The sequence below is a fragment of the Psammomys obesus genome, unplaced genomic scaffold (genome assembly GCF_907164565.1).
Source record: "Psammomys obesus unplaced genomic scaffold, mPsaObe1.curated_primary_1811, whole genome shotgun sequence".
Taxonomy (NCBI): Eukaryota; Metazoa; Chordata; class Mammalia; order Rodentia; family Muridae; genus Psammomys; species Psammomys obesus.
In genome coordinates this window covers 11,074,988-11,092,741 of record NW_026591086.1, presented here as the reverse complement: position 1 = coordinate 11,092,741, position 17,754 = coordinate 11,074,988, and the positions used below count along the sequence as shown (strand labels likewise).

General features: G+C 41.7%; 1 pseudogene; it reads right to left on the bottom strand.

Annotated features, from left to right (window-relative positions):
• Window positions 1–8,710: 8,710 nt before the first annotated feature.
• LOC129678961 (triosephosphate isomerase-like) lies at window positions 8,711–9,471 on the bottom strand (annotated as a pseudogene).
• Window positions 9,472–17,754: the final 8,283 nt, after the last annotated feature.

The window sequence follows — 17,754 nt, the reverse complement described above, 5'->3', positions numbered from 1 at the left end:
TGTTGGTCTTCTTATGTAGCTCCTGTCACCTCCTGGTCCTTTTCTCTTTGTTTCCAGTTTTCTACAAGACTCCCTACACATAGCCCAAAGTTTGGCTGTGAATCTCAGCATCTGTTCTGAGGAGCTGCTGGGTAGAGCCTCTAAGAAGACAACTCTAACAGGCTCCTGTCTGCAAGCTTAGCAGAGTATCGATCATAGTATCAGGGGTTGGCACTCTCGTATAGGGTGGGTCTTTGGTTGGGTCAGGCATTGGTTAGGCATTCCCCCAGCTATCTTAATAGATGGGTATAAAACATATCATATTGCTAAATTGGCACATCTTTTTTTTCTCACTGAGAAGTTGACTCTGGAAAAAGGGTTCTACTTCCCTGTTTCAGATCCACACAAGTTTATCTCAGCATGTTCTCCGTGGCCTTTTGTATGGAGATGAGCCCATACCCAGCCCACAATTCCATGACAAGGATGGAGAGCAAAACAGCCTAACAGTAAAAACCCTGTGTCCTTGAAAACAGCTATTTGTTTCTATTGTTTATCTAATTATATAAAAGTGTTTACTCTCTGCTAGAAAAGCTATGTGCCAAAGCTTCTGTACTGAGAGCTTTGCAATAATAAATTCCTTTTGTTTGTGTTTAGCATGTAAACCTTTTTTCCTTTAATTATGAAGGATGGCTTTGCTGAATATATTCATCTGGGTTGGCAGTTATTACCTTTCAAAACTTGCAATGAATTATTTTGTGTTCTTCTGCCTTCCAGTTTCTGTTGAGACATCTACTGTCTTTTTAATCAGACTGATTTTAGGTCACTTAGTAGTGCTTCTCTCCGGTAGGTTCAATATATTTATATAATTCTGTTTATTTAATGTTTTAATTATACTTTGACGTAAGGAGTTCCTTTTTTGATCTTATCTATTTGCTATTCTAAATCTCTTTTGTATCTTCATGGCCATCTTCCCATAGAAGATACTGAAATAAATCCTATACAGATTAAAAAAAAAACAACAACAAAACATCCATGAGGACACAGGAAAGAATAAACCATGCTACAACCACAAATAAACTAATTGTAATTAGAAAAGTACTAAGTATTAGAAAACAACAATAGGGCGGGGATGAATACACAAGCAACAAAATGACAGAATAATGCAAATCAGCACAGAAATAAAAGAAATGAAAATATAAAAGACAAGTTAAAAAACACAGTGCAAGAAAGACTTGCTTCTTCAAAAATATATACAAGACTAGCACACCTTTTCAGATACACTGACCAAAAGAAAGTCATGGTCCAAATTAATAAAATTAGAGGTGAGGACAACACTGCAACAAATGAAAGCTCAAAGCATTCCCAGGGCATATGTTGAGAACCTATATTGTAATAAATAAAGAAATTTTTAAGAAATAGATAAATCTCCAGATGCATATTATGTGTCTACAGGTGTTTATTGGTTTATCTTTTTTCCTTGGTTTCTTAGGAAAGAGGGGTATGCATGTTGTAGGGATGTATGTAGGTCCATTTACACAGGCATGAGTGTGTAGATCCCAGAGGTCAATGTCAACTGTCATCCTCTATCATTCTTCCTATTATTATTATTATTATTATTATTATTATTATTATCATTATTATTATTATACAAACTCTCTAACCAAACCTGTAGCTCATCATTTTAGCTAGCTTGGCTCATTAGCAAACCTCTAGGATCAGCCTGTCTCCATTGAGAACCCCCACCCACCCAATCCCATGTTGGGTTACAGATACATACTGTCACATGCAGCTTTTACATATAGGCTAAAGATTTGAACTCAGTACGTGTGCTTCCAAATAGTCTTCCCAGCCCCTCGATATGTGTACAAGTAAGTGACTTAATTAGATCTGTGATAAAGTTGAAGAAGCAATACAGTGTCTCCCAACGAAGAAAAGCCAGGCCCAAGTGGAATCATGACTTAATTCTATGAAGCATTTAAAGAACTAACACAAACAGAGAGGGAAATCATTGCCTAATTTATTTGATGAAGCCAGTACTAGTTGCTGTACAATCAAAACCAGACAAAGACACAAGAAACAGAAACCATAGGCTAATCATGCTGATGCATATGGATGCAAAAGCTCTCAATAAAATACATGCAAACTAAATTCAAGACATTATTCTCCATATCAAGTTTGTTTCATTCCAGAGATGCAAGAACTCAACATGCACAAATCAATAACATAATCAATTCCATAAACAAACTCAGAGATAGAAAGCACATGATTGCTTCAATAGATGCAGAAAAGACTGTTTACAAAATATATCACTCCTTCATTATGAAATCCTTGGGTAAAAAGACTACTAATCAGAGGAACATATACCAACATAACAACAGCTATCAATAACAAACCTATAGCTAGCTTTATACTAAATGGAGGAAAATTCAAAGCCTTTAAAAAAAAAAAAACAGTAAGGAGAAAACTGCCCTTCCTCCATTCTTATTCAATGTACTCCTGGAAGTCTTAGCTAGAACAGTAAGTAAAACTAAAATAATTAAAGGGATTCAAATAGAAAAAAAAAGTCAAAAGATCCTTACTTGTAGATCATGTGATTCTAGACATAAACCCTAACAACTCTGCCAAAAAATATGTAAATACTTCTGGCAATGTGGCTGGATACAAACTGACCTACATGTCAACAACAAATATATTGAGAAGGAAATCAGGAAAAAAATTCACAGCAGCCTCATAAACTCCTGAAATAAATTTAACCATGGATATAAAGGACCTCTACAATGAAAACTCTAAAATAGTAAAGAAAGAAATTAAAGAAGGAACTAAAAGACAGAAAGGGACTCCTGTGCTCATGAGCTATAAGAAATAATACTGCAAGAATGGCAATCTATCACAACCATTTGAAAGTCAATGTAATCCCTATAAAAATTTGAATGTCATTATTCATAAAAACTGCAAAATAATCTTCACATTCACATATAAGCACAGAAGTCAGTAGATAGTTTAATCCCCAACAAAAAGAATAACGCTGGAGGCATCACAATCCCTAATGTCGCTCGAAGATTCATCTCACCCCAGTCTGAATGGCTATCATTAAGAAAGCAAGCAACTGCTGGAGATGATATAGAAGGAAATACACACTTACACACTGCTGATGGAATTGCTCCAGCCAATTGGTATGAAGATTCCTCAGGAAATAAATCCACATTATAACCCAGCTCTACCACTTCTGATAATATACTATGAGGTCTCTTGGTCAGCATGCCAAAGCAATACCTGCACATCCAAGTTTCCTGGAGTGTTATCACAATAGCTAAGTTATATAATCAATTATCTGTTAACAGATGAATTATAAAACAAATTCATATGTGATAACATATACACGTAGCTTTGTTCACTCGTAAAGAGTAAGATTATGTAATTTTCTAGAAAATGGACGTTACGTGTTAAGCAAAATAAAAAAGCCTCAGAAAGGCTTCCTGTTTCCCCTTATTTGTGGATCCTGTGTGTGTGTGTGTGTGTGTGTGTGTTTGCACTGTATGTGACCTAAAGCCAAAAGAAAATGGAAGAAAGGAGACTAGTGGGCTGGAGAAGGAAGGAGAGGGTACTAGAAAGAGGGAACAGGAGTGAGGTAAATATAGTCCATATACATATTTAAAATATTTTTTTATGAAAACCAAACTATGTATAGTAAATATATGCTAATAAAATACTTGAAATGGAAAAAAAAGCATTTCCCTGACTTTCAGAGAAGCTCATTTTAATACATTGATTTTTTAATTTTCCAGGAAATACATGTGCTCAAGGGAAGATGCAGCCAAGCTTTACCTCCAGCTAGTGCTTCTGTGTTCAGTTTTGAAATGGAAACACCTCCCGCATAAGTTGAACTCTCTCTCTCTCTCATCTGTAATTCAGAATTTCTGTCTCTGGAGAGGTGTTCCAGATTTATGCTTAGCATCCTGAAGACACATACGAGATTAACAAGAAGCTGAACAATCTAGAAAGCAGCTGAGTGTCCCCCCAGGGTCAGGGGGATGCCATTTGCAGCTGTATCGCACACCCTCACGATTGCTCATCGAGGGAAGGGTGGAGCAGGAACACTGGGAACCACACGGATTGGCCGTTTTCTGCCCCCCTTCCACTGTGATCTGCCCCAGCAGTGCAGATTACACGACTTGTAGATCTGACTCTGAGACGGATGCCCAAACACTCCACGTGTAACGCAGCACATAAACCTCAAAATACTACAGGACCAACTGCCATATCATTTAGCCAAATAAAAACGAACAAAATGTTGGGTACTTCTGTCACAGTGGCATGATGTATGAGACTCTGCGTTAGAAGTTCTTTCTAGATTACCCAAGGAGCTGTGTCACACAGGTAAAAAACATTCTCTAAAAACAAACAAACAAACAAACAAACAAAAAAAACCCACTAGCCATTATTGTGAATTGTGAATCCTGGGAGACTCACCACCTTTCTATAGGACTCTGCCTCCATTCAAAATACAATCTCTCTTCTCCAAGTGGCCATAAGCTGCTTCTTTTCTGTACTGGTTTGGGAATCTGAAAAGATGACCTTTTTTTTTTTTTTTTAAAAAAAAAAAAAAAAGGAGTATCTCATTTCTCTTTCTTTCAAGCTCTTCAGTAGACACGTGTGTCTGTTAAATGACAAGAATGGAGGACCGTGAGCGTGTGTGCCCTCAATCTGAGCTAACAAGAGATTGAGCAATCCCTGTGGCCTCCTCTCTCTGTAGAAGGAGGCTGGACTCTTCTATGCCCGAGCATCACGTATCTTTGCTACGGTCTGGATATTAGCCAACTTCAGCAAGGTATTTATAGTAACAATAGGCTGAAGATGTTGATCTCCTGGTAGTGTTTGCTTAGTAGGCATGAATCTGGGGTTTGATCCCCAGTGCTGCATCACCTGGGTATGGTGGGGTACGCCTGTAATCCCAGCACCCAGAAGGTTGAGGGAGGAGGTCCAACTTTGGTCAACCTTGGCTACATAAATAGTTCAAGGCCAGGCTAAAAGACTCTTGTTTCAAAAAATAAATAAAATAAGATACTTGCATGACCCACAAATTCTGCAGGCTTTGTCACAATAACCAGATGCTTACTAAGTGCTTAGGATATGCCAGGCTGTTTCTAGGATTTCTTCTTCTTCTAGATGGAATTTTTGAACAGTTGAGCTATTTAGAATTTTTTTTTTTAATCTATGATGCATTTGACAGAAAAGTGTTTAGAATGAAATTGAATCGCTACTGGTAACAAGTTGCCCTAAAGCAAGATTTGTTTCACAGAGTGATTTCATTCTGGTAGAAAGCTCAGCGGGGAAGAGGGCACAGCAGATGTGCTGTGTTGAGTCTCTGGACAGTCTCCAAGCTCTGGAAACCTTGGCGTGACCTTCTTACTGCCAAGTACTAGGGGTTCTTGGGATACAGAAATGCAGAAGGTTGGCACAGGCTGGGATGTCGAGGGGCACCTGCAGAATATTGGCTTGCTTTACTCTAATCATCATCAACTTCCTCCTTGCCCATTTAAGATACAACTGCTCTAACTTAAAGGGCTTCCATGAGCTGCTGTGCAAGAGGACCTCATCCAGTTACACTGTGAGAGTTCAGTAATGGATTCTTCAGAAAGACCCTTGGGGAATCCAAGATGATGCTAAGTCTAGCCTGGGAGCATGCAGACAGTGGACCTAAGGTCTCTCACCCTTACATGATAACGATATCAGATAATGCTTTTGATAATCAGATTTAACCTCTCCACAATATTTATGGGCTTGAAGACAGTAATATTGTATGAAACTGATGCACACAAATTTACCTGTCAAGTTTTTTTAAGCAATTTTTTAAAATATACAATACTTATTCACCACTTCCGATTTTCTTTCCTTCTCCGTGGTCAGAAAGTGAGTCCAAACATATCCAAAGGGTAAGGCCATAGGATTAAGCTGCAACTGTTTCATTATGAGGAATGAGAGGGAAGGTCTTTGATTCAATTATTCCTTGAAGAGTACAGCTGTCCTGATATTATGCTTCTCGATAGAGAAGTTCAGCAAAGCTCTCAAAAACTATTAAAACATCTGTTTTCACTTGATTTAGCTGGGGGCATAGCAGGCAAGGGCTATGGCTCCAATTGCAGAGCGTGGAAGTTTCTCACCAAGCATCTATGAAAAGTGACCAGCCATATCCCCACCGCTTCACAAGTACTATGGAGAAAAATAACTATACAGTGAAGCCAGGAGAGTGTGTGTGTGTGTGTGTGTGCGTGTGTGTGTGTGTGTGTGTGTGTGTGTGTGTGTGTGTGTGTGTGGTGTCGGTCTGTCTCTCTGTGTGTGCTCTTACTTTCCACCTGAGTTTTCAGGACAATGTGTCTCACTAAACCTGGAGCTCACCAACTGTCTAGACTGGCTGGCCTCTAAGCTCCAGGATCCTATCTCTGACTTCCCAGCTATGAGGTTTCAGGCTCATACTGTAGCACCTAGCTTTCTATATGGGCACTGGGGTTCTGAACTATGGCCTCCAAACTTAAGCAGAAAATACTTTATCCACTAAGCTATTTATATAGCTCTAAAGGACAGTTGATAGCCATATTGTACCTGCAGAATTCCAGAAAATTAGAAAAGCTTTCGGCTATCATTTAATGACAGAATATTCCCTAATACACGTACCTTGTCTTGCATTCAGTCCCCAGCAATACGGAAACAAGCAAGCAAAGAAACAAAAGACACCCATGCTGTTCACAGCTCCCTAATCTGCAGAAATTTTGAAGCCACTTTCTTAAGTCCTAGTTCACAGGAAATGTGAAATCTTAGCAATAGATGTCCCAGTTCCCTTGAGAAACTGAGGGCTAACTGTCATCTGTATACTTAGAGGCACAAAGTAGGCAGGACATTCTGCTGGCCACACAGAAGTGAACCCGAAACTACCCTGGCTTATCATCACTCCAATTACCTAATTTAGAGGAGTTCTGTTTACCTTCCACAAAGCTCTGTGAATTTAAATACGGTTGCCAAATGATGTCTCCTTCTATGAGAAGACATGGCAAGTGCCCCCATGAAAATCTCAGCTCTGTCTTCCAGCCTAGTCCTTTGTGTATCGGGGCAGAGCTGCACCTGGGCAGAGCTGCTATCGCACAAGCTGCAGATATGTGGCATGTGGTGATCCACTGGGATGTTTTTAGTCCTGTCTTTGCAGTGCTGACAGTGAACACTGTCAGCAACTGTGGCTAGTAAAAGCCAGGATGGCCAGGGTTTCTGACTTCTGATAAATAAAGATCTGTGTGGACCAACCAGGGAGGTCACATAGACCAGGGTAGGCCATCATCAAGAATAGGAGTCATGGGAAGTAAAGCAGATGTAAGGGTGTTTCCAGCACCAGCACATCTTGGCATCAGGAGCCAAGGAATACCACAAAGCCACACCATGCAACAAACCTCACATTGATTTTTTTTTGGGAGGGGGGGCGGGGAGAGAACAGAATGGGCTTATGGCTGACATACTCCTCAGGAACTGTAATCCCTTAAGATTCCCTCTCTGCCTGTAGCTCATATCTTATAACTAATTGACCCAGGGACACATAATCCTGACCTCTTGCCTCAATCAAGGACAGCTGAGAACAATCATACCCATTCCAGAGTTCTCTTTTGGGGCACAGCAGGACTCTGCTGCTGGCTCCCTGCCACTCAACCTCCTTTGCCCAGCCATGCTTGCTCCCCAGTCTCAAGAGGTGCTGCACCTCACAAGGAACACTCTCAAGGAAGCTCCTTGAACAAGAATTTAAAACTCCGCCATAAATTAACTTGTTTGTGAGGCTTCACCTGCAACTCCTCTTATACATAATTAGCAGTAATAGCAATTATTACTACAAAGGATTGTTGCATCGAGTCAAATCAATGAAAGACCAGTGAAAACCATTAGTGTAGCATAAGTTTAACATCATAGTAATGTTAATGACATTAATAATAATAATAATAATAAATTTATTGCCGACTCAGGATGTAGTTACAGAAACAGATGAGGGTAGAGTTCTTGCTCTGTTCGTCCACAACAAATAAATTTAAAGCAATGACATGAAAACATTATGCACTAGACACTAACAAGCAGAACAGTCACTAGGGCCAGACAAATCTTTATCTGTCTGCTCCTATATTTGCCCAACAAACTTAAGCCATTAGTGATGACAGACTATGACATAATATGCTTTATCAACTGAACATTATGTATCAAAATTAGTAAAAGAGACCCTTTAAACTTAATTAGCTGCACATTTTAACCACAAATCACTTTGGCGGGGGGGAGGGGAGGTCGGGGTAGGTGTTTATTTCCCTTACATGTAGGACGGTTTACAAACACAGCAGAAGGGCTTCGGCACTGTGGAGGAGGGGAACAACCTGCCTTAGGGTAAGAGGATCTTGGCCTTTAGTGTACACTGAAAAGGGAAGGGAAGGTGATTTCACTCTCTGACCCTTCCTAGGGCCTGAAAGGACAGAGTTGTTTCCACTCCTACACTTCAACCAGGAAGCCACCTTGGTGACTTTGTAATCTAACCGTTGTAAGTGGTAAAGGGAGTGGTCTGGTCCCAACCATGATAGAGAGCTGTAAACGGTTCAGGGAGGTATAGCGTGGGGGCAGATGACATCATCAGAAAGTTGTGACTGCTGGCAGCAGTTACTAACTCCTGGGTGACCTAGTCCTGGCTTGGCAGGCGGGTAGGGGAGATGGGCGGTGATTATTGTTTGGCACTGATGATGTCCACCGATTCAGGCTTTAGACAAGCACCACCCACAAGGAAGCCATCCACGTCAGGCTGGCTTGCCAGCTCTTTGCAGGTTGCGCCAGTCACAGAACCTCCATAAATGATTCAGGTGCTCTGAGCCATCTCATCAGAGACATGGATTTCAGCCATCCCCTAAAGTTCTCACACACTTCCTTGGACCTTCTGAGGTATTGTCACCTTGCCGGTCCCAATGGCCCGCACAGGCTCATAGGCCAAGAGGTCTTTGTTCCAGTCTTTCACATTGTCTGCAATGACCTTGGTTTGCTCAAAAACAACCTTCTCCATGATGCCAGCTTCCCTTTCATCTAACTTTTCCCCGGTGCAGGGGCTCACCCCAAGTCCCTCTACAAGGGCTGGGCCATTTTCTGCCCAGTCAGCTCATCTGACTCCCTGAAGACATGCCTTCTCTTCTTCTCTTCAAGTGCCCCACATGGTACAATCCACATGGCTCCTAAGTCTTTGATTATGCCAGGGCTGATCTCCCCAGTGAGGGCTCCATTGGTCACTTTGTAGCAGTTCTGTGCAGCCACAGCAATTTTGGGATCTAGCTCTTGCCTGGTGAAGTTGATGCAGGTGGAGGCGGGTGCAGAAACCACGTCAGTGTCTGCTGGCAACTTGGCCACATTCAAGGTACAGATTAGTTCTCTCAGGCGTTTCTTCCTCCCGTTCATCTTCCAGTTGCCCCTCACCAAGAACTTCCTAGAAGGTGCCATGGCTCGGCAACACTCTTGCAGATAGTCAGTATGAAGAGATCACTTTGATTTATATGCTTTGAGAAAAATTCATGGGACAGAAGCAAGTGAATATATTTCTAACCTTGGCTCACATGCATTGTCTAACACCCTTGAAGCTCTTCAGACTCCAACATGTGGTGTCTCTGTACCTCTGCATGTCAGCGTGAAGGGCCAAGCTGGAACACAATTCATACATTATTACTTAAGGCAGTGATTCTCAACTTGTGAGTCATGACCCCAGTGGGGTCATACACAGATATCCTGCATATTTGGATGGTTACGTGATGATTCATAACATTACCAAGATTACAGTTATGAAATATCAACAACATGATTTTATGGTTGGGGGGTCACCACAACATGAGGAGCTGTCTTAAAGGGTTGAAGGATTAGGAAGGTTGAGAACCACTGCCTTCGGGCATGATGGAGAGCCAAGCACAGCTGCCAACTTCCAGTTCTGCTGTGCAGTCTGCTACCAACACCAAATTTAAGGATGAGAATACAGAAGTGTGACATGCTACCTCTCCCACTCCAGCAGCCTCACAACCACTTCATTCCTGAAGATCAAAATCCCCTGACTAGCTCTGAAATTTCTTCCTGGGATCTTAATACGTCTGCAAGTTTTCCTTCCAGCGTTGATTTTTAAGAAATAGAGCTACTAAATTGATCTGTTCAGGCTTATTTTTTTAAAGTGTCACTTGACATGGTAACTTATGAACAATATAAGTTTGCTTTTACAGGTCTGCCGACTGGCAGGTCTAGTCTCAAGGTGCTACCAAGTTGAGTCCTTACATCACTTAGACAGCATCTCCTCTCGTGATCTTGTAGGGTGCCTTTCAGAGGACACCAATCCCCTTTTGTAAGGGCCCCATTCCTGGACCTGGAAAATGGCAAAGGCTTTACCTCCAGGTACACTGGCTGTTGGATTTTAACACATAATTATTCAGGGCACAGCAGTTACAAGGCATGACTTGTTTGAAGGAAGAGGAGAAAATTTTCTTCACACTTTTGCTTATCTCTAGACACCTTCATGACTGCTGATGCCCACTTTGCTTATGAAGAAGAAGAAGAAAAAAACAGGAAACAACCTAGGAACCTGCCACAGAGGGCCTCTGAAAGCCTCTGCCCTGTAGACTATCAAAGCAGACGCTGAGCCTGATGGCCAACTGTCGGGCAGAGTGAATAGAATTTTATGTAAGAAGTGGGAAATAGCAAGAGCTGGAGAGGACAGGAACTCCACAAGGAGAGCAACAGAACCAGAAAATTTGAACATAGGGAATTTCCCAGAGACTCATACTCCAACCAAGGACTATTCATGGAGATAACCTAGAACCCCTGCACAGACATAGCCCATGGAAGTTCAGTGTCCAAGTGGGTTACATAGTAATGGGAAGAGGGACTGCCTCTGACATAATCTGATTGGTCTGCTCTTTGATCACCTCCCCCTGAGGGGGGAGCAGCCTTACCAGGCCACAGAAGATGACAATGCAGCCACTTCTGATGAGAACTGATAGACTAAGATCAGAAAGGAGAGGAGTGGACTTGGGGAGGGGCATGCATGCAGAAAGGGGAGGGAGGGTGGGGTCGGGAGGGGAGGAGGGAGGGGCTTATGAGGGGATACAAAATGAATAAAGTGTAATTAATAAAAGTTAAATAAAAAATTTAAAAAAAGAAAACCAGAAAATGATAAGTTTCATTCTCTTTGGTTATCATATTATTTCAATTTCTTTGTTTTATGACAATTTCTATTCTTCCTATTGAGAATTGGAAGGGGGAGGGAGCTACAGGTGAGATACAAAGGGATAAACCGTTATTAATAAAAATTGAAATCAAATTATTAAAAAAGTATTGCAAGCATTCTAATTATTGCAGCTACTTCGGTTTCAGTAATGATCAGAAATCTAGATCAGGAAAGAAATGCTAAGAAATGTTTAAAATAAGAGAATGACTTTTTCTCCAGAGAAAAGTACATGCAAATAAAAATTCACAAACAGATTTTGTAGGCGATCACACGCTGCATACCGGATGGAGCATTACATTTGTTTGCCTTCTATAAAGTTTCACTTGTCAGTCAACTGGAGGCTTTGTGCTATGAGCATGCATATGTGATTGCAAATAATGAGGCCGATTCCATAAAACATATGTACACAAAAAGGAACATATGTACATCTCTCTCTCTCTCTCTCTCTCTATATATATATATATATATATATATATATATTCACACACATTAGCTTGCATCCAAATTTAACATTTATTACCAACAATGGCACAAGAAATGTGGTCTAAGTTGTTCTTCATTCCCCGTTCCTGTCACTTGTTACATCTAGCAATGGGAAGCATACCATCCAATGGCTGAAATTTAAGACAATCCTCTAGTCTCTTAGTACCACATTATTGCGCCTCTGAAACAGGCATCTGTTGCAGTTCTGCAAAATGGTTAAAGAAGTTAGAAAATTGACATTGGAATGACTCGGAATTGGTTTGGCTCGGTTGGTAATACTAGAGATTCAGCAAAAGTCCCAATCAGTAACCAATTAATTGGGCCCAAGAAAAGTCTTGGCGGTCCGTAAGACTGATCTGTCATGTTTTCTGTATGCTGTAAGAATTTCTTCGCCTGGAAGAAAATCCACCTACAGCAAGGCAGTATGTCAGGCTGGAGCTCGAAAACTCTATTCCACAAATATCCTACTCAAGAAGCAGCTTCAACAGTGATGGAATGGCTGAAAATATCATACAAATTTAACTTCAAATACCCAGAAATGTGATGGGTAAGCAAGGTGGCACACTCCTGTAATCCTAGCACTTGGAAGAAAGGAGAGACTTGCAAATTTGAAGCCAGCATCAGCTACAACCCAGGAGTGCACAGAAAGCCTATTGAAGAAATATCCAGAATGATCATGGAAAATGAAGATAGATTGTTCATGATGCAAGTGGGAGATGAGATAGATATGGATGGAGAATACCAGTTTACTACATAAATAGATGTGGACTCTGCTAAACTAGCCAATATCCACATATAGGGTAAGAAAATGATTTTATGGTCGGGGGTCATCACAGAATAAAAAGGCCACATTAAAGAACTGAACATTAGGAAGGTTGAGAACCATTGACTTAACGGCATCATGGAGAGCCAAGCACAGATGCCAACTTCCAGTTCTGCTGTGCAATCTGCTATCAACACCAAATTTGAGGGTTAGAATACGTGTGATATGCTACCTCTCTCACCCCACCAGCTTCACAATCACTTGATTCCTGAAGATGAAAATTCCTGTGTGAAAAACCACTGCTATGGTTTGAATGTGTCCTCCCCAAAAGTATATGTTAGAAACTTAAAACTCTATCTGATACTGTTGAGAGATGGTTTCTAGTGAGGAATGTTTGTTTGTTTGTTTGGGTATTTTTTTAGTGTTGGTATTTTTTTTATCATTATCATCATTTATTACAATTTATTCAATTTGTGTCCTGGCTGTGCCTCCCTCTCTCATCTCCTCCCAATCCCACCCTCCCTCCCTCTTCTCCCCCTATACCCTTCCCCTAGTCTACTGATAGGGGAGGGCCTCCTCCTCTTCCATTTGACCCTAGTCTATCAGATTGCATTGTCTTCCTCTGTGGCCTGGAAAGGCTGCTCCCCTCTCAGGGGAAGGTAATCAGAGAGCCAGCCACTGAGTTCATGTCAGAGACAGCCCCTGTTCCCCTTACTAGGGACTCCACTTGGAGACTGAGTCTATGGGCTATATCTGAGCAGGGGTTTTAGGTCGTCTTCATGTATTGTCTTTGGTTGGGGTATTATTCTCTTCAGGGCCTCCAGGGATCAGTTTTTATGGCTTTGTTGGTCTCCTTGTGGAGCTCCTGTCCCCTCCAGGTCTTTCTATCTCCCCATTCTTTCATAAGATTCCCTGCAGTCTGCGCGAAGTTAGCTTAGCATTTATGCCTTCGAGCAAGTCCGCGGACCCTCTGCAACTAATGAGTAATGTTTAGGCCCTCCATGTCTCCATTCTCATGAATGGATTGAGGCCAATTATAAAAAGTCTTGAGGTTGCAAAGATAGATCTCTTGTTCTCTGGTGCTCTCTGGGCCTTCCATTGGGAGATGACACAGATCTAAGGTCATTGCTAGATACAGACTCATGACTTCAGACTTCTTAACCTCGAATTACACAGCCAGCTGCAAAGCAAAATATGTGAACTACAATACTGCTCACAGGGGACTGTATCAGCTAGGAGGGTGGTACAATAGCAAATATAGTTAGGAACACAACCCTCGCCTTAGAGGAAGACAGGTCATCAGTAAGGTGGGCGCTGCTTCTGAAGCCACCTGGGGATTTCTATTCTAAAAGAAATCAGAAAACCTCAAGCAAGGCTTTTTTTTCCTGAAATCTGCAATTATTTGCATTAAATAGGCCCTATTTCTCTTGCTGGCCTTGACTTAATGTGAGTCTGATTCATTCATTTGTACTCTGAGGGGAAAAACATAGATTTGAATAAAGTCATTAAAAGAGAGCTGTGGGAAAGGGGTCCAATGCTTTATGACTCTAAAAATTAAGCAGACATGATAATAATTGAAGTCAAGCCATTTTATCGGGTTTCTCAGTTCATAATGGGTATTCTGTTATTCCCATGAGCTGTTGCTATAAAGCATATAGCTTATATAACCCTAACTCTAAACACTTCAAGTACTTCTATGGAAGAGAGGCTGTACTTCCCTCCCTCCTCCCCTCCCGAAAATAAAAGTCGATGAACAAACATTCTTTACTATGCTAGTCATCCATGAAGAAAAGCTCCTCCATGCCCTGGTCTTCAATGCCCAGTCTGACCTGTGTGTGAAGAGCTAGCAACATCAAACTCCGCCTCTGCCCTCTCATCGGGGTTTCATTGTGGCTGCTCCCACTGTTAGCATAGTGGGGTCAACGGTAATTGATAGCCCCACATCCCTCAGTGAAGAGCTGGTGACAGTTCTCGTTGGCTCCATTGCTTTGGGTGTTCACTGCCTTGCATACTCTATAGCAGAACAAGAGCTCAGATGACGGATGAGAGGGAGCTCAGCAGGAAGGCTGCGCTGTGGATATCGTAGATGACAAGCCCTCTCTGCAGAAGACCGGGACAGGGGCTTGCAAAGTTTCAGATTTGGATGCAGCGCCCATTTTCTGCGCCAGCAGCATGGCAGAGGCAAAAACGTAAGCGCAAGAAGTAAGAGGAAGATGTCTTGTCACACAGAGCTTAGGTGACATTTGAAGTGTCATTGGGAGAAACAACCCACCATACCGCCTCAAAAATATGACAAGGGTTAATAAATCCTATGGGTTCTAGAATTCTGTCAGAAAACATGAACGAAAAAGACAGATTGGCCATGGTGCGATGGAGAGAGGAAGTGGCTATGCATGCAGAACAACTGTTTGTTCCACGGGTGGGTGTGGCTTCTGCTTGCCCTGTGTGGTACTGCCTTCCTGTGTTAGGAAACTGCTGTGAGTACTCCCACAAGTGTGTGTTAGAACGTTAAGCTCTAGCCCAATAGCGGTGAGATACGCTTTCCAATGGGAAACGTGTAATCCACTCTCATGACTGGATTAATGCCAACTACAAAAGAGTTTAAGGCCACAAAAGCAGGCTTATGGCTCTTTGATGTTCTTTCCACCTTCCAGTATAGAGCGATACAGCTCCAAGGCCCACATATAGGATCTTTGATTGTGGACTTCTTACCACTCAAAACTGTAAGAAGTAAATCACTTCTCAATTAATCCTCCAGTTTGGGGCGTTACATTACAGCAGAATGAAACAGATAAGAATTACTCTGGGCTTTTGTATTATTTTGTCATTACTTTCGGAAAAGCCAAATGTGTATGTATCAGTAGAGAGGTTTGTACGTATGTATGTGCACGTTTTGTTTTCATGAGTATGTGATGGAATGTAAATAATCTTGGCAAATTGTCATGTGATGTTTGTGCTTGCTGAGAACTGACTCAAGTGCCCTTTCAAACTCCCCATGTTGACGCAGTCTGGCCTCCTAGCCCTGAGGAAAGCAGTAAATATCTAAGTGTATTAAAAAAAAAAAAAAAAAAACACATTGCTAAGATTCCCTAGACAGTAAAGCATTTTCAATCGAGGTTACCACTGCTTATCTCATGGCATGATAATGCCTCAGTGAGAACAAGATGCTGAAAGCTCAGCTGTAGAGAGGGACTCTCTGCTCTGCACAGGGCCCTCAGTTAGGACCTCTGGCATGGCTGTGCCAGCAGGCCTTTCCCGTCATCTGTTGGATGATGTAAGCACCAAATTTGGTGTCATTTGTATGCTCAGTTAGGCTTTTCCAGTTGTCTCTGTCGGATGTTTTGCCTGATTTCATGATGGTTCACTGTCTGCCTGCTATTTCTCTCTCATACTTGCTACTTGTTGATTTACTTTTGCTTTCTATATAAACTTAAACTCATTCATTCAAACCAGAGGCCTGGTTATCATAGATCATTATCTATTAAGAATATGTCTATATTTATTTGTGTGTGTTGATAATGTATTTAAGTAATGTTTAATTACCATGTGAACTAAACAAACAAGCAGGAGGGGAAAAAAGCCTCAAGCCTAGTCCATTAAATTAAGAGTTTCATTTTTTTGGCACTCTCTAGATAATAAAAGGGATTCACATAAAATATGACTTCCAAAAATCAAAGAAATAATGCTTACCAGTAATTGATATTATGATATTATAATTTGGCATGATACCTTGTCACCTTAGTTCTAAAAGGACATGGGCTATTAGTTACAATGGAGTGTTCCTTGTGAGTGCTTCTCCAAGATTCACTTGTAACTTCTCTTCATTTCCACTCAGAACTCAGCAAAGGAGACTAAAAGGTTTGATAGTTGAGTCTCCAAAAGACAGAGAAAGTCATGTGTCATAGGGCAAGTATGGCAGATGAGAAAAAAGGTTTTAGTGGGAACAAAGTAGCTTTGTTTCATTCCCATTATTTCCCCTGTCTTAAAACATACATTGATTATGGTTCTCCCTCTCCCTACTCCTCCCCACCTCTCCTCCCATCTGGATCCATTCCCTTTCTGTCTCTCATTAGAAAAGAACAGGCTTCTCGGGAATCTCTCTGTAGGTGGTGGAAAAAGAATAAGAGCCAGAAGAGATGGAGGACAGCAGGAAAACAAGTCCTTCTAAATCAACTGAACAGGGCTCGTATGAAGTCACAAAGACTGAAGCAGCAAGCATAGGGTTTGCACCACATCCTCTGTGTATATGTTATAGCTTGCAGTGTAGTGTTTTGGCAGGACTCCTGAGTTGAATGACTGGATCTCTGATTCCTGGGCTTTTCTATCCTCTTTTATTGCTGAGAGCATCAGTGTGCCTTCTTCATTTTTTTTTTTCTGGGACTCTGAACCCATCTTGCTTTCCTTGGCCTGCCTTCCTTTAGTGGTCCCTTGTCTGTTCCCCATTTCCAGTGTGCTTTCAAGCTACCAGGAGACCCTCAAGTGAGCTCCTACCTCCCTTCTCTCAACACTTTTGTTGTGAGGAAACTTGGTGCTTTGTACCCCACAATTTATTTTTTAATTTAATTTTATTTTATTAATTACACTTTATTCACTTTGTATCCCCCCATAAGCCCCTCCCTCCTCCCTCCCAGTCACACCCCCCTCCCCCTTCTTCACGCATGCCCCTCCCCAAGTCCACTGATAGGGGAGGTCCTCCTCTCCTTCCTTCTGATCTTAGTCTATCAGATCACATCAGGCATGGCTGCACTGTCATCTTCGGTGGCCTAGTAAGGCTGCTCCCCCCTCAGGGGGAGGTGATCAAAGAGCAGGCCAATCAGTTTATGTCAGAGGCAGTCCCTCTTCCCATTACTATGGAACCCACTTGGACACTAAACTGCCATGGGCTACATCTATGCAGAGGTTCTAGGTTATCTCCATGCCTGGTACTTGATTGGAGTATGAGTCTCCTGGAAGACCCCTGTGTTCAAATTTTCTGGTTCTGTTGCTCTCCTTGTGGAGTTCCTGTCCTCTCCAGATCTTACTATTTCCCACTTCTTACATAAGATTCCATGCACTCTGCCCAACAGTTGGCCATAAGTCTCAGTGTCTGCTTTGACAGTCTGAAGGGCAGAGCCTTTCAGAGGCTCTCTGTGGCAGGTTTCTAGGTTGTTTCCTGTTTTTTTCTTCTGATGTCCATCCTCTTTGCCTTTCAGGATGGGGATTGAGCGTTTTAGTCAGGGTCCTCTCTCTTAATTAGTTTCTTTAGATGTACAGATTTTAGTAGGTTTATTCTATG